Raw genomic sequence first — 26,829 nt, 5'->3', positions numbered from 1 at the left:
TACTTTGGCCACCTCATGTGAACAGTTGACTCACTGGAAAAGACTCTGATGCTGGGAGGGATTGGGGGCAGGAGGAGAAGGGGACGACAGAGAATGAGATGGCTGGATGGCATCACCGACTCGATGGACATGAGTTTGAGTGAACTCCGGGAGTTGTTGATGGACAGGGAGGCCTGGCGTGCTGTGATTCATGGGGTCGCGGAGAGTCAGACACGACTGAGCGACTGAACTGAACTGAAACACAGTTCTTCCTGGGTTTCAAGACATCTGCCCTTGAGACTGAAATCACACCATAGGCCTTTCTGGGTTCCAGCTCACCAACTCATATTTAAGACCTTAAAAATCGTCACCTTTCGTGATCATGTGAGCAAAACTCTTATAATAAATCTCTTTTATATTTATATATTATGTAAACATTAAATATTAATTAAACATATTTTATTGGTTCAATTTCTCAGTACTACTCTGACTAATACACCAGCTAACACTCTTCTGATTCTCAATTTCCTCATCTTTATAATGAAGACAACAAATATAATATTATCTACCACTGGGTCTATTATAAGGAAATAGTACTACTATCTATGTGTGTAATATATGTTTTTATGGTACTAAGAGTTTAGTGGAAATAAATATAAGTGGAAACTATTATTGCTTAACAATTTTTCTACCTACACTACTGTTTGGACTTCTCTGTTCACATTACATTCTCTGATATCATTACATTAGACATCTCTTGCAACAGGCCTCATATTTTTGACTCATCTTTATTTCTCCAGTTATTTTAGAGCAAACAGTTTAGCACATGCATAACACAGCAGCATCATGTCATACCTATGTCAAATACTCCTCTTTTTATTCACTTTATAGAGCTATAATTAACATAAAATAAACTGAACTTGTTGAAAGTTCATGATTTGATAAATTTTGACACATGGATACTTCTGTAAAGCCATGCCTACAATCAAAATAATGAACATATTCATCACTCCCAAAAGTTTCCTGTTGTCCCTTCAATTTCCTCTCCTGCATTTCCTTGCCACCCATTTCCCAGGATATATCTGACCTGCTTTTTGCCAGTGCAAATTAATTACAACTACAAATTAATTAGAATTTTTTAGAATTTTGCATAGTAAAAATTAAAGTGTAGTTTTCATGTCTTTCTTCTTTCTCTGAGCAGCCTGTTTTTGAGGTTCATCTGTGTTGTTGCAGATATCATTACAATGCTCCTTTTTATTGCTGCGTAGTATTTCATTGAATGGTTATAAGACAATTTGTTTATCCTTTCCTCTACTGATAATCATTTGGACTTTTCCAATTTGGGCTATTAAAGCTGTTATAAATATTTATATACAAGTTTTTTTAAAGGAAATATGCTTTTATTTACCTTGGGTAAATACCTTGGCATTAAATGACTGTATTATATGACAGACATAGAATTAACTTTTTAAGACCCTGCCAAACTGTTTTAGACCAGGAGTGCATAAGAGTTTCAGTTGCTCCATATACCTGCCAAGACTTGATATGGTGAGTCGTTTTAATTTTAGGCATGCTAATAGATGTGTGGTAGTAGTTTATTGAGATTTTAATTATACTTCCCTAATTACTAATCATGTTGAGCATTTTTATGTGCATATTTGCCATCTGTATAAATTCTTTGGTGATGAGTATGATCAAACCTTTGACTATTTTATAATTGTGCTTTTTATGTTCTTATTGAATTTTAACTCCTCTTTATGTAGTTACAGATACAAGTCCTTTATGAGACAAATAATTTGCAAATATTCTCTCCCAGTCTATGGCTTGTCTTTTTATTCTCTTAACAAAGTCTTTGAGGAGAAAATGACTTAATTTTGATAAAGTCAATAAATCAATTTTTATTTTTTGTAAGTTGTCTTCCTGGTGTAACAGCTAAGAAATTATTTCCTAACTGCAAATCATTTACAAATCATATTAAGTCATCTCCTATATTTTCTTCTAGCATGTTTATAAATTTTGAATTTACACTTGAGTATATGACCCATTTTGATTTAATTCTTGTGTATGGTGTGAGGTATGAATTGAAATTCTTTCTTGCTTTCTTTTCCTCTTTTTAAATGTAAAAAGCCTAATCTTCATTGTGAAAGTATGTGGAAGGTGAGGGGTTTTGGGAGGTATTAGGTGTGGATGAGATCATGGACACAGAGCCCACATGATGGAATGGGATTCATGCCCTTGTAAGGAGGTAAAGAGCACACCCGTTCCGCCATGTGAGACTACAAAAAGAAGTCAGAGCCTGCAACTCAGGGAAAGGCTCTCATCAGAACCCGACCAAGCTGGCACCATAATCCTAGACTTCCAGTCTCCAGAACTGTGAGAAATTTGGATCTGAAAATCGAACAGTGGAATTGCAGAGTGTACATTTTCCCCCAGTAATCTTAGGTTCTGTAGGATACAAAGTCCTGGATCTCAAGTAAGTGGAAAAGATGCTTCCACAGGGAACACAGCCAAGATTCTACTGAACTGGAAAAGACTGCTGCCAACTGATCAGTTCAGCCTCGCTATGTGAGTGAGTTGGTAGGCAAAGAAAAGACTTACTAATGAAACTAACATTCTACCATATGATGAGGGCAGAAGGGAACATGTGTAAAACCCAAGGAACTCACAGAATTATTTCTTATTAATTTCACGATCGGTAATAACTCTAAATGGATAAATCCAACAACCACTTCCAAGCGAAGGCAAAACAACTAAAGACTCAGAACCTGTAGGGATGAAGATCTGAGTCACTGCTAAAGGAAACAACCTAGACTTGATGTATGGCTGGTCAAAGCTAAAGGGAATCTAGAATAGGTGGGAGAGAGAGCAGTTGATAAATATAAATCACAGGCCACAGGGACTACAGATTGCTCAACTAACCCTTCAGCATTGGTTTTTGAAGATTAAGGTAAACCATTATCTTGAAGGTCCTGAATGATTTTAGGAATGAATATTATCAGGCTTTCTTATTCCCTATCTTATACTTTTCATGCTCACATTAAATTCCAAATATTGTTGTTAGCAACCAGATTCTTTCAGGTGTAATCTGGCAATACTTCTCTTCTGTACTTTATATCTCTATCTTTCTGTCCTGACACCTTTGATTACACTGAGGGCAGAATTTCTCAATAGCCGAGTTTGAGAAAATCGGGAAGTATGGAGAATGGACACCCATAAATAAACCTGGAGCAGTAGGGGATGGGGGCCTATAGATAAATGGTCTCTGTATCTCACAGGCAGGCAGTTCTAAGGAATGTTCTTCAGCTTCTTCGACGATTCCCAGATGATAGAGTCTCCAGTGATGATCAAGTTAATACATGCTTATATTGACTTTCCTTCCTTCCCTATTTCACCTGTCCGAGTTCTCCATTCCGAGCTCATGGGACTGAGTGCCAAAATAAACTACTTTCACTGTAGGCTTGTCTTATTTTATTTATTTATTTATTTTTTTTTGTAGGCTTGTTTTAGACTCTGATTTTTGGTGAGTTGTACAAGTTCAAACAGTTGCCTTTGGCATCCATGTTCCAGTGGTCATTCCTCTGTCCTTGTTAAACGTATCAGAAACATGAGACAAGACACTCACTTTCTGTTTCGTGACATATTTTATTCTTTTGGTTTCTAAGATAGCAACACCTGGTTTGGCTTCTCCCTCAGTTCAGTTCAGTTCAGTCGCTCAGTCATGTCTGACTTTTTGTGACTCCATGGACTGTAGCACACCAGGCCTCCCTGACCACCACCAACTCCCGGAGTTTGCTCAAACTCACGTCCATTGAGTCAATGATGCCATCCAACCATCTCATCCTCTGTCATCCCCTTCTTCTCCTGCTTTCAATCTTTCCTAGCATCAGGGTCTTTTTAAATGAGTCATTTTTTTGCATCAGGTGGCCAAAGTATTGGAGTTTCAACTTCAGCATCAGTCCTTCCAATGAATTTTCACAACTGATTTCCTTTAGGATTGATTGGTTGGATCTCCTTGCAGTCTAAGGGACTCCAAGAGTCTTCTCCAACACCACAGTTTAAAAGCATCAATTCTTTGGCACTTAGCTTTCTTTATAGTCCAACTCTCACATCCATACATGACTACTGGAAAAACCATAGCTGCACTTCACTTATGAGGCCTCAGGCCAACCAGGAAAACAGGAGCCCATGACATGTGTGAGCACCCCTAGAGAGGAGAGCTGGTCCCACCCTCCTGTTGGTCATCTCCAACACAAGTCATCATGTACCTGGATCAGAAAAGTGAGCACTGCAAGCTTGAGGAAGTTCTTCAGGCCCCAAAAGGCCTAGAAAGGCCTTTGAAAGTGTGCAGGCTCCTAGGAAGGAAGAGGCTAACTCCTCCACCTCTTCCTCCTCCACGACCTCCTTCTCCTTCACCAGCTGTTCTCCCTCCACCCCCTCGTCTCCTCCCTCACTCCTTTGATCTCTGGCACCCCAGAGGAGGTGCCTGCCACTGGGGCACTGAGTGCTCGCCAGGGTTCTCAGAGAGCCTGCTTCTCACCCGCTGCCACCACAGCCTCTTTACTGAGTCAATCTGATGAAAATTTCAGAAGCCAAGAAGAGGAGGGCCCCAGCATCTCCGAGGCTCCACGAGATCCCCAATTCTTGCTCAGTCGTGAACTAAACAAGAAGGTGACTGAACTGGTACAGTTTCTGTGCATCAAATATGTAACAGAGGAATCCACCCCCAAAGCAGAAATGCTGAGGAGTGTCATCGGAGAGCACAAGGACAACTTCCCTGTGATCTTCAGCAAAGTCTGTGAGTGTACGGAGGTTGTCTCTGGCACTGAAGTGAAAGAAGTAGACCCCACCAGCCACTCCTATGACCTTGCCAAATCACTCACCCTCAGCTATGACAAGAGGCTGTGTGATGACCAGGGCATGCCCAAGACCAGTCTCCTGATACTTATCCTGGGTATGACCTTCATGGAGGGGAACTGTGCCTCTGAGGAGAAAATCTGGGAAGTGTTGAATATGATGGGGCTGTATGCTGGGCAGAAGGATTCCATCTATGGGGAACCCAGTAAACTCATCAATAATGATTTGATGAAGGAACAGTATCTAGATTATTGGCAAGTGTCTTGACAGTGATCCTGCAGGTTATGGATTCCTATGGATTCTAAGGGCCTATGCTGAAGCCAGCAAGATGAAAGTTCTGGAATTTTTTTGCCAAAATCAGTGGGTGGGACTGACTCCACTTCCTTCTCATTCTGGTATAAGGAAGTTTGAGAGATGAGAGCGCCCAGGCCAGAGCTGCCCCCGGGATGATACTACTATCACGGCCAGTGAAAGTTCCAGTGTCACACCCAGCAGACTATCTTGCCCCGAGTGAAGTCAGGAACAGTTTATTCAGTCTTCATTTGAAGACAGCAGCCAGTATTCTACATAGTGAAGGACCAGGGTGGATCTGAAGGGAAGTGTATAGCATCTTTGCATCTGTTGTATATGGGTGATTTGGACATTTATCTTTATTTTTTACTTTCCCCCCAAATATTGTTGAATAAAGTTCAATTAGCTCCAGAAAACAGACAAACTTCTGTCCATCCACTTCACTGTCCATCTTCACTGCCTAGTATGTCACGGTAATATCAAACCTGAACCACTGTCATAGCCCTCTCCTTGGCCTGCCAACTCCTGATCTTGTTCCTTAGAATTTAATCTCTGCACAGCAGAGAGAATGACCCCTGAAGTTCATTAATCAGAACACGTTGTTCCTAGGCTTAAAACCCTCCAAAAGGCTCCCCGCTGCACTTAGAATAAATGTAATGACTGCTCATCACCTTCAAGATCCTACATGAACTGACCGCTGCCTGCCCGTCTGACTTCTCCATCTACTGTGCTCCACCTCTCCTTACGCTACAGTCACTTGGCCTTGCGTCTGATCTCTGAGTTTACCAAGTATATTCTTGCCTGAGGGCATTTTCACTCTGTTCCCTCTGCCTAGGACAAGCTGCCATCATATCTTTACAGAGTTTGCCACTTCTTGTCATTTATCTCAATTTAAATATCTCCTTAGAGAGGCCTTCAAGTCTAGCCAAATACCCTACCCTCATGCCCACTCACTCTAATATCATATTTCCCTATTTTTTAAAATGATGCTATTTTTATTTATTGTTACATTTAGAATTTATTTTTTAAAATTCTAATTGGAGTGTAATTGTTTTACATATTGTATTGACTAGTGCCATAGAACAATATGAATCAACCATAAGTATACATGCATGCATGCTCAGTCATTTCCGACTCTTTGCGACCCCATGGACTGTAGCCCACCAGCCTCCTCTGTCCACTGGATTCTCTAGGCAAGAATACTGGAGTGGGTTGCCTTTTCCTACTCCAGGGGATCTTCCCAACCCAAGGATTGAACCCAAGTCTGCTATGTCTCCTGTGCTGCCTGAAGATTCTTTACCACTGTGCCACCTGGGAAGCCCTTAAATATACATATATCCCCCTCTTCTTGAACCTCCTCTGCCTCCTACCCCAACTCACCCCTCTAGGTTATCACATAGTTTTATTTGTGTATCACTACCCAAAATGACCACGCTCATTTATTTGCTTGTTGCCTCTTTCTTTTTTGGGAATGGAAGCTTCATTAACACTTATATTCCCTAACACTCTTTCTGGTACCTATATGGAATTTATTAAACACATTGAATGAGTGAAAAAAAAAAGATTTCACTTCAAAGCAAGATTCTACTTTTGGAAAAAAGTCTTAGATCTATGGATCCTCCTCTGCCTTGCTGTTAAATATTTACTCCTTGCAATTCTGTCAGTTTTACATAATCTCACTTGCAGTTTTTTATTTAGCAATTCCTCAGTAATTCCTAAATCATGGAGATTTATGGCAGTGATTAAAAGGAGTATATGCATAGAGCTGTTCCTTATTTGCTGTCCTTATTTACAAATATAGTTCTTTTGGCCCAACATGTATGGAAAATAAACTGAAATAGTGTAATGTGGTCAGAAAAACATAAAGTGAAGTTGTAACACATTTACTTGTAATACATTATATAATGAGACCTGTTCTGCCTCTGAGTCAACTAGTCTCCAAAGAAATAAAGCAATAGAGGAAAACATCCTGACCTTTCAAAAATGTCATTTGACTCCTCTATGCAAGATTTGCAAAGGTCCCACCCAAGCTCAGTTTTATTGACTTCAGGCCACTCACTCAAAGGAATAAAATGCCTGAGTTTGAAGATACTGGGAGAGAGAATGTCTTCTGAGACACTCTCGCTTTTTGTGGTGCTTTTCTTGCCCTCCCTTCCTCTGGGAAAAGATTGGGTATTGCTTTCCCTTCATTTAAGCCATAAGAGTGATGTTTCAAATTGACCCTCTAGAGAATCTGCTCAGTGAATCCTGGAAGTTGGGTCATATGGTTGACCGGTATCTATAAGATGGTCTTGGTGGCAGAAGGGATGATGACAACACTGTGAACAAGCTGATGGCAGATCAGAGATGCATGTGTTTCCTCTGGATTAAAGAAGGGCCCCACGGAAGAGAAAAGGCCCAAAGATGGTTTCATAAGTCCTAGAGAGCTTCCTGAGAGATGTGAGCATCCCAGCTGGGAGAAGGCTATGGTATACACAGAGTGCAGAAGCTGAGGAGTGCGTTGATGTATCAGGATGGAGAAGAGATACCACCCAATGTCAAATGAGCCGTTGTGAGACATTCTCCATAGAAATGATTCCTGAGGAAACAATAAAAGGAAGATTCAGCTTGAAATAACTATAGTTAATATTTCACTTAATTTGACACACTCAATACTTTCCCCCTAGCAAGAAGAATAAATAAAATATATCTTTAAAAGCATTGTACTAAATGAAAGTTACCAGACACTAAAGGTTTGACAGTGTATGAAAAAGATGAAACTAGAGGAAGAATAATCAGATCAGTTGCAGGGGATGGGAGTATGGAACAGATTAGGCAAAGAAGAGGCAAAAGGGAACTTTTTGGAGCAATGGGGGAATATCTATGTCCTGATGTTGTGGTCATTTTATGACTGTATGTGGTTGTTAGTTTTTCTCAAGTAATTAAATAAATCTGACATAAAAGTTAGTTATGCCAAGAGCTGTAATAAAGATATATGGAATAGGTGGGGAATCATAGACAAGGGCACTATAACCTGAAATAAGGTGGTGGAATGTTTTGAGATAAATACAGGGTCTATACCTATCATCTCACATGACGCTGAGCATCAAGTGGCCAAATAATAGGATATGTGAGCTTCTGAAGTTGAATGGGATACTGGATGATGTTATACAAATGCATCATTGCACTCGTGTTGCTGCCAGTTGAATATATGCTCCAACAGCAGAAATTTGGTCTCATTCATGATTCTATCCTGTGCTTATCATGTTTAGAAATTCATTGGCACCATAAATGCTTCCTGATTGATGGACTGAGCATCTTGTGGGGAATCAGTTTCAAATTCCCAAATCTCAGTTGGGAGTTAATCTTCTCAAAAATGAGAGGACAATTTTAAACATTTTGCCTATTTCCTACACCAAAATGTTCTTCAATTATATTCACCCAGGCTTCCCCAACGGTAGGTTCACACACTTCTTCCTGGAAACTTGCTGGTCTCCCAAGCCTGGATAAGTACTCATCAGGTGTATTCTTCCTAATTTGGTGCTTTTCACATTGTATGAGCACATAGCTGGGGCTTCTCAGGTGCACTAGTGGTAAAGAACCGACCTGCCAATGCAGGAGATGCAAGAGACATGGGTTTAATCCCTGGGTTGGGAGGACTCCCTGGCGGAGGGCATGGCAACTCACTCCAGTATTCTTGCCTGGAGAATCCCACGGACAGAGGATCCTGGCAGCCTACCGTCTATACAGTTGCAAAGAGTTAGATATGACTGAAGAGACTCAGCACAGCACAACTAGCCAGATTGTAAATTCATGTGACCAGGATCCAAGTTTGTATGTTCATTTTGTATCCTAGAACCGAATACCAAGAGTCACTCACACTGAATACTCTATATGCACTTTGAAAAAAATGAGCACTTATAAACTTTAATTTTTATTTTATCAATGATAGAAATGAAAGGGCTGAGAAAACAGAATCTTAGTAGAGCTAAAAGCTTGTATTCTACTTTAGAGTTTCTTAATCAGCACCCACCGGAGTCTAAACCTATTTTTATTTTTGTACCAGTTGAACACAAAGTTAAGTAAGGAATAAGGCCAGACAGAGAATACAATATATTCTTGTGGATTTCTTTTAACCTCCCACTAGGAAACTAATAAGTGGAAGCAGGGGCAGTGGTAGTAAGGAAAGAATAAAATATCCTCTGAACAATGGCTCTACTTAAATATTTCCTTAATAAATGCCATAGCATTTGGGAATTCATTAAAGGGAAGAACACTCCTTTCTATATGTTAACTGCAGCTTCAGCAATAGGAGAGATAATTAAGAGATTCTTTGAACAGAGCCAACTTTCTCAGCAGCAGACTAATAGCTATGATTTTCCTAAAAAGGACTTTCCTAATAACCTGTAAGCTTTCCTAATCCCTGGTTCAGTCCTGTTTTCTGTCTATGAATAAAAATAGAATAGTTCTGAAACCCAACCCTAAAGTGCTTAAAATTTAGAATCTCTTTTAAAAGAGAAGACAGATTGGCTCACAAGTATCTTCCCTTGCCCAGTCGTTTCCTCCTTGTCCCCTATTTCTCACCTTTGCAGGGCTCCAGTTCAAGATAGAAATTTTTAGCAATATGTATTCATAATGTTTGGGCTTCCCAGTGGCACAGTGGTAAAGAATCCGCCTGCCAATACAGGAGATGCAAGTTTGATCTCTGGGTTTGGAAGATCCCCTGGAGGAGGAAATGGCAACCCACTCCAGTATTCTTGCCTGGAGAATTCCATGGACAGAAGAGCCTGGAGGGCTATAGTCCATGGGATCACAAAGAGTCAGACATGACTGGACATGCACACACATTCATAATGCTTACCTTAAAACTGGGATGCATCCTAAATAAATTGATTAATTTAATTAAAAAATTTTGATTGTGGTGGTGGTTGCACTATTGTGCTTATTTACCAAAAATCATCAAAATGATGACTGAAACGGGTGAATTTTTTTTATGTAGGTTATACTTTTGTTATATCTCAGTTAACTGTGAAAGAACTGTTTTGGAATTTTGCTATAAAGTGTGTACTGTGATGAACTGAAATCTAGGATCATACTCCATAGAAGGTGTAGATAGACAGCTGATGATAGATAGACATAAACCATGTATTGTTTTCTCCACAAACATAAGTTTATTTCTGGTTGTTTTTATATTTTATATGGATTTTCTTTTCCATTTATTTATTAGGAACTGAATTTCAGCCGTGAAGAAAGACATTTTTTTTTTTCCGTCAAAGGACTTAGATTGTAGTTGTCATCATAGGTATATAAGAAAACGATTCTGAGTTCATTTCATGACCAATTTAATGAAATTGCTTGTTAGTTCCTAAGGTTTTTCAGTTGATTCTCTTGAGTACTTTTTCCATGTCTATAACCACATCATTTGAAGATTTTAAAAATTGTTTTTCTCTTTTCCAGTATTATACAATCTCATTTCACTTTCTGATTTCATTACTTAGCATTTCCAGGAAGACTTTAAATACTAACAGTGAATTGAGTACCTTTGTCCCATTCTTAACTCTAAATGAAATTACTTTCTACTCTAACATTAAGCATGATGACAGTTATTTAAGATGCCATACATGTATAGATCAAGTTAAGAAACTATTCTATCCCCTATTTTGCTAAGAGTTTTATTAAAAGGATATTAAATTTATCAATTGCTTTTAGATCATCTATCAAAATGGTCTGATTTGCTCCTTTGACCTATTGGGAGAATTTACTGATTCATAATATTAAATTATAGTTGTACTCTTTTTTTCACAGACTGCTGGCTTAATTTGTTATGTAATTTTAGGTGTACTTCTATCTCGAGAAGAGAAATGGTTCTGGTTTTTGTTATTTTCTTTTGTTATATTTTATTATGAAGGTAATTACTAGGGTAATTCTACCGTTACATACCAGTTGAGAACTTTTCCACTTTTCTTTCTTCCATTGAACAGATAAAAAGAATGGAAGTTTTTCTTGGAAGTTTTAAATATCTGACTATAAAAGAGTGGATAATGTACTTTTTGAAAAAAATTATTTTATAAGATTTTACATTTCATGTTTATTGATCAGTTAGATTTTATTCTCCTTGACTCAGTTTAAGAAATTTATATTATCCATGAATATCATAAATTTCATCAAGATTTTAAAAATTAGCCTTATTCAATTTTATATATGACATTCTCATATATGTAAAAAAAATCTTACCTATAACTTTGGTCTTCATAATGCTGTATCTGTTTCTTCTTAATTTTGTTCACTCTCTGTGTGTGTTGCTCGCTCATTGACAAGCATTGTAAATTATATTTCTCTTTGCCTTTTAAAAAAGAAAAAAAACAAGCTTTTGAACTTATTAATTTTATTTTTCTGTTTTTTGTTTCATTTCTACTCATATCTGTAAAGTTATATTTCCCTCCAAATATATTTCTAGGTAGTCTAGGATTTGCAGCAAAGACTGTTAGTTACCTATTCAATATTCAAATTCATCTTTTTAACTAAACCCCAGGACCCTAGATAGCATATTAAAAAGCAGAGACATTACTTTGCCAACCAAGGTCCGTCTAGTCAAGGCTATGGTTTTTCCAGTGGTCATGTATGGATGTGAGAGTTAGACTGTGAAGAAAGCTGAGCACTGAAGAATTGATGCTTTTGAACTGTGGTGTTGGAGAAGACTCTTGAGAGTCCCTTGGACTACAAGGAGATCCAACTAGTCCATTCTAAAGGAGATCAGTCCTGGGTGTTCATTGGAAGGACTGATGCTAAAGCTGAAACTGCAATACTTTGGCCACCTCATGCGACGAGTTGACTCACTGGAAAAGGCTCTGATGCTGGGAGGGGAATTGGGGGCAGGAGGAGAAGGGGACGACAGAGAATGAGATGGCTGGATGGCATCACTGACTTGATGGACATGAGTTTGAGTGAACTCCGGGAGTTGGTGATGGACAGGGAGGCTTGGCGCGCTGAGATTCATGGGGTTGCAAAGAGTCGGACACAACTGAGTGACTGAACTGAACTGATGTTAATTTGGGCAGCAATATGTGTTGTTCAAAAACTGTATCTTTCAGTCTCCTTTGAAGTTAGGTGAGACCATGTCCCTAAACCCTGGCCAATGAAATATAAACAGAAGGTAGTGGATAGGACTTTCAGGTAGGCATTTTAAGGTAGTTGATTTTGCCTTCCCTAATGTCTCCAGTTGGATGGTGGGTGTGATGGCTGGAGATCCAGTAGCCTCTTTGTCACTTTGAGAATGAAATCAGTATTCAAAGGATTATAAAGCAGAGGGATAGCAGAAGGAGCTGGGTCTTTACTATTATGTGAGATCCCAAACCAGGCTTGGGATGCTTATCTCTGAATTTTTTTTTTTTTCAAATGAAAAAGAAATAAACTCTCCACAGTCATCCTGTTCTCTTCATAACCCATTCACAACAAAAATGCCACCTAAGAGAGTAAGCCACACTTACCCTCTTAATAGGAAAATCAGATAATGGTCCTCCTTTATTCTAGATGGGATTTCCCTCATTGTTCAGTTGGTAAAGCATCTGCCTGCAATGCAGGAGACCCTGGTTCAATTCCTAGGTCAGGAAGATCCGCTGGAGAAGGGATAGGCTACCCACTCCAGTATTCTTGGGCTTCCCTTATGGCTCAGCTGGTAAAGAATCTGCCTGCAAATGCAGGAGACCTGGGTTCGATCCCTGGGTTGGGAAGATCCCCTGGAGAAGAGAAAGACTACCCATGCCAGTATTCTGGCCTGGAGAATTCCATGGACTATATAGTCCATGGAGTTGCAAAGAGCTGGACATGACTGAGCAACTTTCACTTTCAGTTTATCCTGGATATTATTATTTGTCTTAAATTTCATGTTGTTGATTATTGATATCAACTTTCTTGGCTTGTTTGATACCTTTGTTAGTAATATTTTTGGCTATGCCTTAATTGTTAGCCTTCTTCTGTCATTTAGGTTCAGGTACAACTTGCAAATTGCTTATTATAAAATTTAACTTTTTGTTTCAATTCACTGTTTAATAACAGTCATTTTTACAGAATACTTATTATATGCTTTGTGTCATGTATCATGGAAACTACTGTTTTATTAGTATTTATAACTATCTTACATTGTATTTTGTTCAATAATTTTCTTATCTTTTGGTTTGCCGTAGTTGTCCTTTAATCTCTGTAAAGAGATTCACCTCCTGAGGGCCTGAACGAATAGAAGTAGAAATTCTCTGGAATAGCAGGATAAGTCCTTTTTAGTCAAGAAGAGCTTGGAACAATAACATTGTTGTCAAGATGTTTACTATTTCATGTAAGAAAAACCAGTGAGCCATTCAAGTCTGGTAAAGTGAAATATTCATTGGAAAGACTGATGCTGATGCTGAAACTCCAATACCTTGGCCACCAGCTGTGAAGAGACAACTCATTGGAAAAGACTCTGATACTGGGAAAGATTTAAGGCAAAGGGAGAAGTGGGTGGCAGAGGATGAGATGGTTGTAGAGTCACAGATTCAGTGAACATGAATTTGTGCAAACTCCAAGAGATAGTGAAGGACATGGAAGCTTCTTGTGCTGCGGCCCATGGGATCGCAGAGTTGGACACGATTTAGTGACTGAACAACAACAGAATGAAATATAAGAAAATATAAGTGGATGTCTCAAATTATTGTCTCATTTGTGAACTAGAGATTTAAGGACAATATTCATTAAAATCTATTAAAGTCTGTCTTTTTTCTTCGGTAAATGAGTCACAAAGAGTGTAGCTTCTTGATTTCCCCCCTTTTTAAAAACTTCTTATAATTAAATGATATTCTCACATCCACACAGTGAGAGTCCTTAGCCAAAATGTTAAAATGTGTGTCATGAGTTACCTAGCCCCACATTTAAGGACCTGAAAATACAAGAAAAGTATATAAAGAGAATAAGGAACAGTTAGAACAGATTCTTGGAGATTGAATTTTTAAAATCCTATTGTTTTTGCAAATAGGTACTTGCTCCCCAGGTACAGGTAGTTATCAGTTTCTGCTCAGGGTGTGGTAACAAACACCGATTTCATTTGTCACTGATCTGCTTTGGGGACAGAGAACTGCTAATCTTAAAGGTGAATACACAAAATTTACGTTCTTGCAAAATCCTAGTTAAGACTTACCAAGGAGAAAAAAATGTTTCAGCTCAACTCAAAGAGATATATAATTTTACTCTCAATCTTTATCATCAACAAAAATTTTTGCAAAGTATTAAGTATCATGTATCATGATATCAAAGTATCAAAGTATCTTGTCATTTTGCTTTAGAGATTTCAAATAGGTATCTTCATTTGTGTATAATTTTGCTATAGGAGGAAGGAGTTGTGAAAAGAAGAATTATAAATAGCGAAGAAAATTTGCATTAAGATCAGTGTTCAAAAATTGTGAAAGGATATTAAGATGACAAGAGAATATTTTAAATTGAGTTTGACATGTAGTTAGTGATCCTACAACTAGAAAATTTCTATTTATCTGGGAAAAAAATGACAGAATGGAAGGTGTACAAGCTAAATTATTTAACCTTAAAATCATTTTGCTATTGAAAATGTTAAAAACGATCACCTTTCAGACTTATTTTGGAATGGAAGTGACCTATAATGAAGCTTACGACTTTTGGAAAATTAATCTTGTTAGATTTCCTTTATGTTTATGATCGTTTCAAATTTTAGTGACAGTCACATTAAAAAATCAGTACATAAAACTGCTTTTTGCTAATAGAACAAATAGAAAGATATTACTGGGACCTTATCTTCATTCTCTTATGAACAGGATGAAACCTATAACTTTTCTTTTGGACATAATTATCCTAAATTATAGCCCAAAAAGTTTTAAATTAAGTTTAAAAACATTAAATGAGTACAAATAGGTCTAGATTTAAAAGAGTGTTTTTCCATGGGAAGAAAATAATGGTTGTCAAAGAGTCATCAACATTCAATTCGAGCATCATCTCATAAACATAGTGTTCCAAGATGCTGGGGGACTATATATGTAAATAAGATATGCTCTCTATCTTCAAGGAACTTTCAGTGCAGGTGACATACAGAGCCAAAATATGTATAAATGAAGGCAGAAAAAGGTTCCCAGACTCCTCTGTAGGGGCATCCTCTTCCATGCCAGCCGCCTCTTCTGCACACACAAACTCACACTTTGAAAACTTTTCTACATTGATGTTCCTCAAGGATGGAACTAGCCTCTTATCCTCTCTAATGCTCTCTATTTTCTATGAAGTTTCAAGGCCAGTGAGTCTCAAAGATACCTCAAACACAGATTTCTCCTTTGATCTTAAGCGAACCTTAAACACAAGTTTCCCCAAAGTGAAAGAATATTCTCTCCAAGAACTGATCTTCTGCCAGTGTGCTTTATCTTGGTGGATAGCATCAGCGCTCATTATACCCAGCCCTGAAACACTGACATCTCCCTCTCTCTCACTCTGCACCCATATCAAACCATTGCTAAATCTAGATGATTTTATGATCTAAGTATTTCTCAAATCTGTACACTTCTGTTTACCACCATGAACATCACCCAAGCCACCAGTTCACACGTGAACTACTGAAAAAAATCTTGTAACTCGTTACTCTGTACCCACTTTCATAATCCTCAGATAATTTCCCTGCTACAACCAGAAAGTTCTTTACAAAACTGTGTCATTGCCCCAGCTTAAAAACTCAGAGGTTTTCCATTTCTCTTAGAATAAAGACAAAACCTGAACACTCTGGATCACAACAGATACTCTCACTTCATTCAGCCCCTACTTTATATCTTCCAAGTATTTCTGACTTTCATTCATTTTTTGAAAATAAGCCAAAGTCACACCCACCATGAAGCTTTAGCATTCTCAGTCCATTTTAACCATTTCCCCTTTTCATCTAGTTGATGCCTACTAGTCCTTGAAATCTGTTTGCCTATCAATTCCTCAGAAAATCTCATCCCAACCACCTAGGAAAATCCTAGTTACACGTTCTCACAAAACACTTTCTTTCCTTGCAGAATTCTTTTTCTTGTTCATGTCAGTTTGTCCTTATATCTTAGGGCTGTTGTATGATTAATATTAATAGCCCTCTTCCCTATTAATCTAAGCCCCATGAGACCAGAAACTCTCATAGGATAGAGCAGAGTATCAGGTTCATAGTACGTTCTCAGTGAACGTTGTTGAATGGATGGATGAATGAATGGAATAGTGAAAGATATGGATGGAAAAGCAGAGGAATTATCAAAGCAGATTAGAAGTAGAACTTTAATTCTCAAAGTAAGATACAATGGATTTCTTGAGGCAATAGCTTTTGAGTTGAACTTAATAGGCTAAGAAAAAGGGAAAAGCTGTTCTAGGTTAAGGGAAGAAAAGTTTTTAAAGGTAAGAAAATATAAAAGTTTTAAAATATTGTTAGCACAGAAATTTAGCCAGTGTGGCTAAAGTAGGAATCTGTGAGGCATTATATATATAAAAGCAAAAAAGGCACAGTGGGTAAAGAAGCCACTTACCAAAGCAGGAGACACAAGAGACACAGGTTTGATCCCTGGATCAGGAAGATACCCTGGAGGAGGAGGTGGCAAACCATTCCAGTACTCTTGCCTGGAAAATTCCTATGGACAGAGGAGCCTGGTGGGTTATAGTCCATGGGGTCACAAACAGTGGGAAATGACTGAGCATGAATAAGGAAGAATCTTATTTAGTAGACAGTGAAACACCGCTGAAGATTTAGAGGAAGAATGTGTCACTATTTAACATTTTGAAAGATAAGCTGAATTTAAAGGATGGGCTAGAGAGTCAAGAGATTAAAAAGGAAAAAAAAAAGTTAAGAGGCTACTCAAAAAAGAGAACTATGTCTCAAGTGAGACTATGAAAGTGAAGTTGGAAAGGAGGAAAGTGCTAGACACATTTCAGAGAATGAACCAATAGTCCATTCTTGCCTAGAGAATCCCAGGGACAGAGGAGCCTGGCAGGCTACAGTCTAAGGTGTCACAAGAATCAGTCACGACTTAGTGACTAAACCACCAACACCTCTGGGTGACAATAAAAAAGAGAGGAGGAAGAAGGTGATGATATTCAAGATGCTTTGATTTCTCTATCCTGTGTGACTAGGTAGATGGGATATATACAGGTCCATGGGTGGAGGACCACGATTAGCAAGAATAACCTTGACAAAATTTCAGGTTAGAAAAAATGAAAGTTGGATAACCCAGTATAATATCATTATGGAGAGGACTGGCAGGTAGTAATTGCAGTCATGCCCTTGGACCCTCGTTTAAGCATCCACAATTTAGAGAACTTGACCCTGGTCCTGGTCTGGATATGTTTCCTTGGGACAAGGAATCCACAGGTCTAAGATGGATGTGCCCTGGAGTCCAGTAACTATTATTACATCAGTTCTGGTTCCTGAGACCTTAGATACCATGTCCAAATGGCCCCCAATCCACTTCTAGAATTGGTGCAGACTTCCTCTTTGGGACCATACTCTGATGTGCCTCCCTTAGACTCAAGAGATGCTCAAAGGATAGCTGTTTTCAAGGGTACGGATGCAGCCTCCACCTGAGGTATGGGGGTCCATATGCCTACTCAGGAGGTCCCATACAGTGCTGGATAGAGTCAGAAAGTGAAGGAGAAAAGGAGAGGAGGCAGGGCTGGGATGGTTCTCACCTTTTGTTATACCCTGAGGAGGAACCCCGAGAAATCTCAGTTTACACTTCAATCTGGCTTTTCAGGTTTTAATGGAGGCATATTTGCCAGGATAGGAGAATAATCTATATTGGACTGTTAAAACATTAGGTATTATAAATTGTTACAACCACTATTAAAACAAAAACGACTAAAAATAGAGTTACCATATAATCCAGCAATCCTATTCCTGGGCATATATGCAGAAAAAATATGGCTCAAAAGGATACATGCATTCCAGTATTCTTTGTCACACTGTTTACAATAGCCAAGAAATGGAAACAACCTAAATTTCAACAGGTGAATGGATAAAGAAGATGTCGTACATATATACAATGGAACATTACCCAGCCACGACAAAGAATGAAGTAACGCTATTTGCAGCAACATGGATGGACATGGAGACTGTCATAGCAAATGAAGTAAGTCAGAGAAAGACAAACATCATATAATGTCACTTGTACATGGGCTTCCCTGGTGGCTCAGAGGTTAAAGCGTCTGCCTCCAATGCGGGAGACCCGGGTTCGATCCCTGGGTCAGGAAGATCCCCTGGAGAAGGAAACGGCAACCCACTCCAGTATTCTTGCCTGGAGAATCCCATGGACGGAGAAGCCTGGTAGGCTACCGTCCACGGGGTCGCAAAGAGTCGGACGCGACTGAGCGACTTACGGAACGTAGGTGGAATCTAAAAGAATGCCATAAATGAACTTATTTATTAAACAGAAACAGACTCACACACTTTGAACCTATGGTTACTATGGAGGGGTACGGATAGATCTGGAGTTTGAGACTGACATGTATGCACTGCTATATTTAAAAGAGATAACCAACAAGGACCTACTATAAAAAATACACATAAATAAATAAAATTTTAAAGATACCAGGCATCTGTTAAGAAATCAGGCTTGAAACTATAGACTTGAGGATCATTAACGTCTCTGACATCATGGATAACAAGTAAGTCTCTTCTGGGCCAAGTGCAGACTCAGAAGTCACTATGAAGGGATGGATGTGAGACATGAAGAAAGAATGGACCCAGAGAATGAGAGCTAGATGGAGCAATCTTAAATGTAGAAGGTCGCTCAGATGAGCAGTCAGAAAAGTAGACGCTCATGAAAGTCAAGGGAAGGTTTTGAATATAGCAGGATTATTAATAGTAGCTTTTTATAGAGAGGTCAAGCTGGATAAGAACCCAAAAGTGACCAATAGATTCTAAATGACCTTTTAAATAATTGTTGCAATGATATTTTATGGGCAGTCATAAGATCCTACGGGATTAAGAAGGAAATGAGATATGAGGAAAAAAGATGAAAATGAACATTTCTTGAAAAATTTATAGTGATGGGCATAAAAGAGAGGAATGGGAAAGTTTTTATTAGGATATGAGACAATCAAACTTGTAACCAATGGTGTAGAAGCCATAAAAGGTGCAGGGGAGGGGAGGTAATTGATGAAACAAGCATCAGGACACTTGGGGAGTAGCAGTGTCTATAAGTGGATTAAAGAGTGTCCCAGAGTTAGTCTGAAAAGTAAGATTAGAAAGGGCTGCCATTATAAGTAAGATTGGAAAGGAATAAGTGATAGCAACTGAGAGAGTTTGCATCTGGCTATTTTCATTTTTTCTGTGAGATTTAGACTATGTTGTTAGTGATTTGTTATGTGGGTGCTTTAAAGAAATAGACTAAACTTCTGAAATAACTCAGACAGTAAAGAATCTACCTGCAGTGCAGGAGATCTGGGTCAGGAATAGGCCCCTGGAAGAGAATGGCTACCCACTCCAGTATTCTTGCCTGGAGAATTCCTTGGACTGAGGAGCCTGGCAGCTACAGCCCATGAGGTCACAAAGATTCCGACATGACTGTGTGACTAACACTTTTTTTTCCCCTGAAATAATCACTGTTAGGAGAAGAGTAATAAGTTAACTAACTCAATGAATTAGTGAGCAGCTTTAGACTAGTAAAGGCAGCTCTATACACAGGTCGTCAGACAAATCAGGTTTGGTCATGTCTCTCCTTGACAGTTTCATTTAGAAAGTCAGAAAATTAAAAAAGAGAAAGTGGGTTTTAAGTTTTCCATTTATTTATTCAGCTATTGAATATTTATGTTTTTGCCTAATTAACTGATATAGACAAGAATAGAACCTATATTTGGGGAACTAAGTCTACAGTGGAATTAGAACAAGGTACCTAGTCAATAAAATTTTGAATACTTGTTAATGAATAGTCAACTTTTCTTGGGGATCTGACTTAGTAGGAAGGAAAGTGAAAGTAGATTGCAAACTTTGTGAGATCAGCAACAACTGGAATGTTTCTTTGTAAAATTTGCATTGAACAGGTTTTAAATAAATACTTGTTCAATAAGTGAATGAATGAAGTTGGTCTTATAGAAATTAATAAGTCTGGCATAAGTGCATGATTAGAGTAGACAGAAGTTAGACCTTGAAGTCTGGATGAAATTAAAGAGTGAATTTAGCAGTAGTGCAGGCTTGATGGTGTGGAGCTCAAAAATAAGGATCAGAAGAAGGTTTGAGAGTTTGAAATTTAAGGAATAAAGAATTCTAAGTAATAGAAATGCTAAGACGTAGCTCTGTTGAAACTGAATGAGGGTAAAATGTGTTGGATTTGGTCCAGGATATCTGAGTATTGGGTGTTCGGTCCACTGGAATGATGAGGGGCAGGTCTAGAGGGAATTTCATGCAGGTTTCAAGAAATATGAACATGAAGGGGAGCTTCCTAAAGTTAAGTAAAATCATGATAAAAGAGTAGAGTCATATAGGCAAAAATATTGGGAAGGAAAATTAAATGAGGGTAAACAAGCAAAGCTAAGAAACGGCAGTGAAAAAAGGATGGAGGTGGATATTGACTGTATCTTCTGGTTCTGAAATATAATAAATCTGGGGTAATGATCCACTTTAATTTAAGAGAGCTATAATACCAGACCACCTGACCTGCCTCTTGAGAAACCTGTATGCAGGTCAGGAAGCAACAGTTAGAACTGGCCATGGAACAACAGACTGGTTCCAAATAGGAAAAGGTGTACGTCAAGGTTGTATATTGTCACCCTGCTTATTTAACTTATATGCAGAGTACATCATGAGGAACGCTGGGCTGGAAGAAGCACAAGCTGGAATCAAGATTGCTGGGAGAAATATCAATAACCTCAGATATGCAGATGACACCACCCTTATGGCAGAAAGTGAAGAGGAACTCAAAGGCCTCTTGATGATAGTGAAAGAGGAGAGTGAAAAGGTTGGCTTGAAGCTCAACATTCAGAAAACGAAGATCATGTCATCTGGTCTCATCACTTCTTGGGAAATAGATGGGGAAACAGTGGAAACCGTGTCAGACTTTATTTTTTTGGGCTCCAAAATCACTGCGGATGCTGATTGCAGCCATGAAATTAAAAGACGCTTACTCCTTGGAAGGAAAGTTATGACCAGCCTAGATAGCATATTGAAAAGCAGAGACATTACTTTGCCAACAAAGGTCCGTCTAGTCGAGGCTACGGTTTTTCCCATGGTCATGTATGGATGTGAGAGTTGGACTGTGAAGAAAGCTGATCGCCGAAGAATTGATACTTTTGAACTGTGGTGCTGGAGAAGACTCTTGAGAGTTCCTTGGACTGCAAGGAGATCCAACCAGTCCATTCTAAAGGAGATCAATCCTGGGTGTTCATTGGAAGGACTGATGCTAAAGCTGAAACTGCAATACTTTGGCCACCTCATGCGACGAGTTGACTCACTGGAAAAGACTCTGATACTGGGAGCGATTGGGGGTAGGAGGAGATGGGGATGACAGAGAATGAGATGGCTGGATGGCATCACCGACTCGATGGACATGAGTTTGAGTGAACTCTGGGAGTTGGTGATGGACAGGGAGGCCTGGCGTGGTGTGGTTCATGGGGTCGCTAAGAGTCGGATACGACTGAGCGACTGAACTAAACTGAACTGGGAAAGCTAGATCATCTGAAGGAATCGAGTTTTCTAGGAGGAGCTTTGGGAGATAGAACAATGGTACCCAGTATGTTCTCATTTTTATCCCCCAAACCTGTGGATATATTATCCTACAAGGCAAAAGGGACTTTGCAGAAGTGATTAAGCATAAGTATTTTAAAGTTGAAAAATTATTTTAGATCATCTCAGTGGAACCAGTCTAATCACACGTGGGTTGAGAACCACTTCTGGCTGCCGTGAGAGAGAGATGTAAGTGTGAGAACGACCCTGACCACTTCAGGGAGGTAAGAGACGTTGGGCAAGAACTGGAGGTCTAGGAGCTAAGGGTCCCAACTCCGAACCCCTGCCTCACCCTCACCACCACTTACAGCAAAAAGACAGATCTTGATACTGAGCAGGACCTTGTGGCTTCTGGACACGAAAGGTTTTCTGTGTCCCCCATTTCTTGATTACAGGAAATAGGCTTCATTCAGCCTCCATGACTTTCCCTGAGCTCCTAAGGTCATGTTCAAAAGTTGCTAATCAGAGAGTGGAAGGGGTATAGAAACAAAGGAGGAGCAAACAAGAAGCAATGGCACAGCCTTGGAGTAGGGTCCAGGCTCCCCATCAAGGGATACACACAAAAGAATCTTTGAGCTATTTTACAGATACTGAGACCTCCACCAGGTGGGAGAAGTTAACTACTTGCTGTCCACAGGCACGCACCCAAGACAGGTTGGAACCAGAAGTGATGATGCTGACTCCCACTTCCCTCGCTACCAACCAATCAGAAGAATGTCCATGAGCTGATCACACCCTTTTTGAATCTTACTATAAAGCGCCTAACAACACTTCCTAGGTTGGAACACACAGTTTTAAGGGCACTACTGCTGTGACTCCCTTTGCCTTATTATTGTTGCTTTCAGTCACTCAGTCCTGTCTGACTCTCTGCAACCCCATGGACTGCAGCACGCCAGGCGAGCTATTCTTTTCTACTTCACTCCAAACTCTGTCTCTGAGGCTCAGTTCTCTATGGGAGGGTATTGAGGCTGAATTTCAGCATCAGTCTCAGTTCTACCACTGCACAGTGTCATCCCTTGGTATCTCCAGGGATTAGTTCCACCACTTTGATTTTGCCCTGGTGAGACCTGTCCTGGACTTATGCTCTCTAGAACTGTGAGATAAAAGACTTATGGATGTTGCTTAGGCCACTAAGTTTGTGAGCATTTGTTACAGTAGCAAAAAGAAACAACAAACAAACAAACATTCAGGGGCCATTATTGAAACAGAGACTTCATAGCAATTTTCTGACCAAAAAATGGAGATTTTTAGAGAAAACACAGACAATATTTAGGAAGATATTAGGAAGACTTCTCAGGTTTCAAAAAAATGCATGAATAATTTACTTTTTAAAAATTATACACTGTTTCACAAAATTATACAGAGGTGAAGGATTTCACATTATATGCTTTAAAATATATATGCATATATAAAATTAATATATAAATTATAAAATGTAAAATGTCAGTTTGACAATTAGTCCTAGAACTGTTTTTAAAAGCTAACATGAATAATATTTTATATAAAAAAATCCCACTACTTTTTGTAATTAAAGAAAAACATTTTTAAAAATAAAATGGGGTGAATTTCCATTGCAGAATATACATTTTGTTCCCTGTAATCTTCAGTCCTATAGGACCGATGGAATTAAAAAGGATTAACCTGTTGGCTACTCTTTAAATCTAGAGAAGGTCTAGAAAAGGCTTGATCTTAACACTGTAGTTTAGTCTAGCTCATATGATAGTTAGTCTTGATAATTGTTCCAAAAAAAAAGAAGGAAAGAAAGAAAAAGAAAGCTACCTCCTTTGCCTTTTCGATTTCATAGCAAAGATAGGTTTAATCCACCCTGTTTCCATTCCAGTCTACATGCCCCACTGGTCTGGGAAAATTGTTCCTGACAGAGGGATGAAAACAGATGGGAACTTGCCTGCATTTTGCTGATGTGCAGGCACGATCTTTCCCAGAATTTCCTTTTGGCAGAAGAAGATCTTTCAATTTACATAAAAGTGACTGTGTTTTTCCTTTAACTTGTACCCTTTTGATTTACATTCTTCCTTATTGACTCACTTCTTCCTGGCGTGTTAAAAATCACTCCTCAAATTCTAGGATGACTAAGAGTCCTTTTTGGCTCTTCTTCAGGCCGTGCTTCTTCATGACCACACTCTCTTTCTAATCCCAGCTGTTTCACCCCCACGACTGGCCTGAAGAATGGGGCTTATCCTGGGGTGGTCCCCGTGGACCTCCTCTCTCTGCATGTGGGGGAAGTAGAAACATATTTATGGCACAAGACCTTGTATGGTATTTCAGTGCTTAAAATATTTTTTGAAAGTATTATTTCTGTTAAAGAAAACAAATGTGTTAAATTTTTGGTATGCAAGATAGCGAAAGGTCTATTAAGGGTGAATAAGGGTGGTGGGAGGAAGACTTAGAAACAAAATTAATTCAGTTAATTTTTGTCTATTTAAACTGATAAAGGAAAGTAGAAAGTTATAATAGAAGGACCATAGGTTTGGAGATTAGATATTAATAGAACTATCTTTGATGTGAATGTAAGTTTTATAACATTGTGTTACAAGCGACTATAACATTGTAGCATATTAACTCTGTGAACTTGGACTTAATACTTAACCTTTCGGAGGCTTTTGTTGTTCCCATCTGTAAATGGGGATGGTGACAACTGCCCTACAAGGCAATCGGAAGGATTCAAACACAGTAATTCCTGATGCACTGAATAACAGTTTGCCATCTTGTGCGCTTGTTGAAGGTGGGAACAGTGTCTTCTCAGTTTGTTTTTCCCATGCTAAAGACAGTAGCCAATAGATACACAAAAGATATACATTGAATGGCTGAGCAAAGGCAGCAATAATCCAAAATAACAGATCATTCGAATGAATGTATTCCTAGTGGGGAAACTTACATGTGTCTTTCCATGGAATCAGGTTTACATGATTCATGGATAGCCAATATTTACAATTAGACTTCATTCCATGGGAACACACTGGTTAAGCAGAAAGCCACCCAAGACCTTGCTGAGCAATTAAGGGACAACTGGCCTGGGACTAATAACTCTTGTAAAAATAAATAGAAGTCAATAACGATGTCAGTCCCTTTATATGCATTCTTTTCTTCTTTAAAGCACCAGAATCAATGGATCTAGGCTGTCATCCACTTACTATTATGCTGTGTTGGGAGCTTAGAACATGGAACTCATCGTTTGGAATACTCAAATACAGGAGGTATATTTAGTAGGGTAGTTTGGTAATTTGGGGGTTTAGATTTTTTTTTCTCCTCTGAAATCTCTGATCCTAGAGTCTGGAAAAAACTAAAAGTTAGAATTGAGCAGAGATTAATTGGAATGATGGCTTCAGTTTATTCTCTCTTATTCCCACAGTTCTTATAACAGGCTATTAACTTCCTTGGAATCCTGTAGTGAGAACATCTTTGAGTTAAAACTTGATATCTTTCTAATAAATAAAGATGATAACTAAGAGTAAGAAACCTATTGTCAGTGATCAGGAAAAGACTTACCCTGAAAAGAATATTATGGATTGTTACTCATATTATTTTTAGTGTATTCTTTTTATAGCTGATATGGCTTGCTGTGATTGCATTCAATGAAAAATGACTAATAAATATTTTAAGGCCATATGCTTTGAGGATAGGCAATCAAATTTAAACAAAGCACTTGTTTTAAAATGGCATATTTAAATGTTTAAAGGTGGCTCAGTGGGTAAAGATTCTGCCTGTAATGCAGGAGACACATGAGATGTGGGTTCAGTCCCTGGGTTGGTAAGATTTTCTGGAGGACAGCATGGCAACCTGCTCCAGTATTCTTGCCTGGAGAATCCCATGGAGAGAAGAGCCCGTACAGTCCATACAGTCGCAAAGAACTGGACATGTCTGAAGCAACGGAGCATGCACACACAAACATTTAGCTGAAAGAACGAGGGCTTCCTTTAACCCTGGAACAGCATCCTACTTTTTTAAAAAACTTTTTATTGGAGTATAGTTACTGTACAGTGTTGTGTTAGTTTCTACTGTACATGCTTCCCTGATAGCTCAGTCGGTAAAGAATCTGCCTGCAAAGCAGGAGACCCCGGTTCAATTCCTGGGTCGGAAGATCTGTTAGAGAAGGGATAGACTCTGGGCTTCCCTTGTGGCTCAGCTGGTAAAGAATCCCCCTGCAATGCGGGAGGCTGGGTTCGAACCCTGGGTTGGGAGGATCTCCTGGAGAAGGGAAAGGCTATCCACTTCTGGAGAATTCTGGCCTGGCCTGGAGAATTCCATGGACTGTATAGTCCATGGGGTTGCAAACAGTCAGACACACTGAGCGACTTTCACTTTCATACTACTGTACATATATACATATCCATTTAGGTCACCCCAGAGCATTGAGTAGAGTTCCCTGTGCTATGCAGTAGGTTGTCATTAATGTTCTTGCCTGGAGAATCCCAGGGACAGGGGAGCCTGGTGGGCTGCCATCTATGGGGTTGCACAGAGTCGGACATGACTGAAGCGACTTAGCAGCAGCAGCAGCATATATATATATTTATAGCAACTCCAATCTTCCAAATCTTCCCACCTTCCTTTTCCCCTCTTGGTGTCCATACATTTGTTTTCTATGTCTTTGTCTCTATTTTTGCTTTACAAATAGGGGCATTGTGCTTCCTTTAGTGAAGCAAGTTGCACCAGGGAATGCATACAAATCACTCTTAATTTCATTAATCTATTTATATTACTGCTCATTCTCTGAATCATCAAAATATGACACTCATCAGGCTTTTAAGGAGCATGATGTTTTGTACTCTATTTTGCAATACTTTAGGAAATTCCTATCATATATTACTGTGAGTGCCTTGTATGAGTGGGAAAAGTAATTAAAGACTTGTGATGGAAAACATTTTTGTATCTGATGGCATAATCTCCATGGATTTTAGTTATTTAAAGGACTTAGCTTGTTATTTTATAGAAATAAATATGATGAAGAATAGAATTGGATTATAGTTTTTACCAGAAAGCAGAATAAACTTGTTTAT

General features: G+C 38.9%; 1 pseudogene; it reads left to right on the top strand.

The window, feature by feature from the left end:
• The first annotated feature begins 4,353 nt into the window (after window positions 1-4,353).
• Window positions 4,354-5,244, top strand: LOC129560151 (putative MAGE domain-containing protein MAGEA13P pseudogene; annotated as a pseudogene).
• Window positions 5,245-26,829: the final 21,585 nt, after the last annotated feature.

This window comes from Moschus berezovskii, chromosome 16 (assembly GCF_049115385.1).
Source record: "Moschus berezovskii isolate FMDL1 chromosome 16, NW_MosBer_1.0, whole genome shotgun sequence".
In the NCBI taxonomy this organism is placed as follows: domain Eukaryota; kingdom Metazoa; phylum Chordata; class Mammalia; order Artiodactyla; family Moschidae; genus Moschus; species Moschus berezovskii.
Note: the sequence above shows the minus strand (reverse complement) of the source record. Positions and strands in the feature narration are given on the sequence as shown.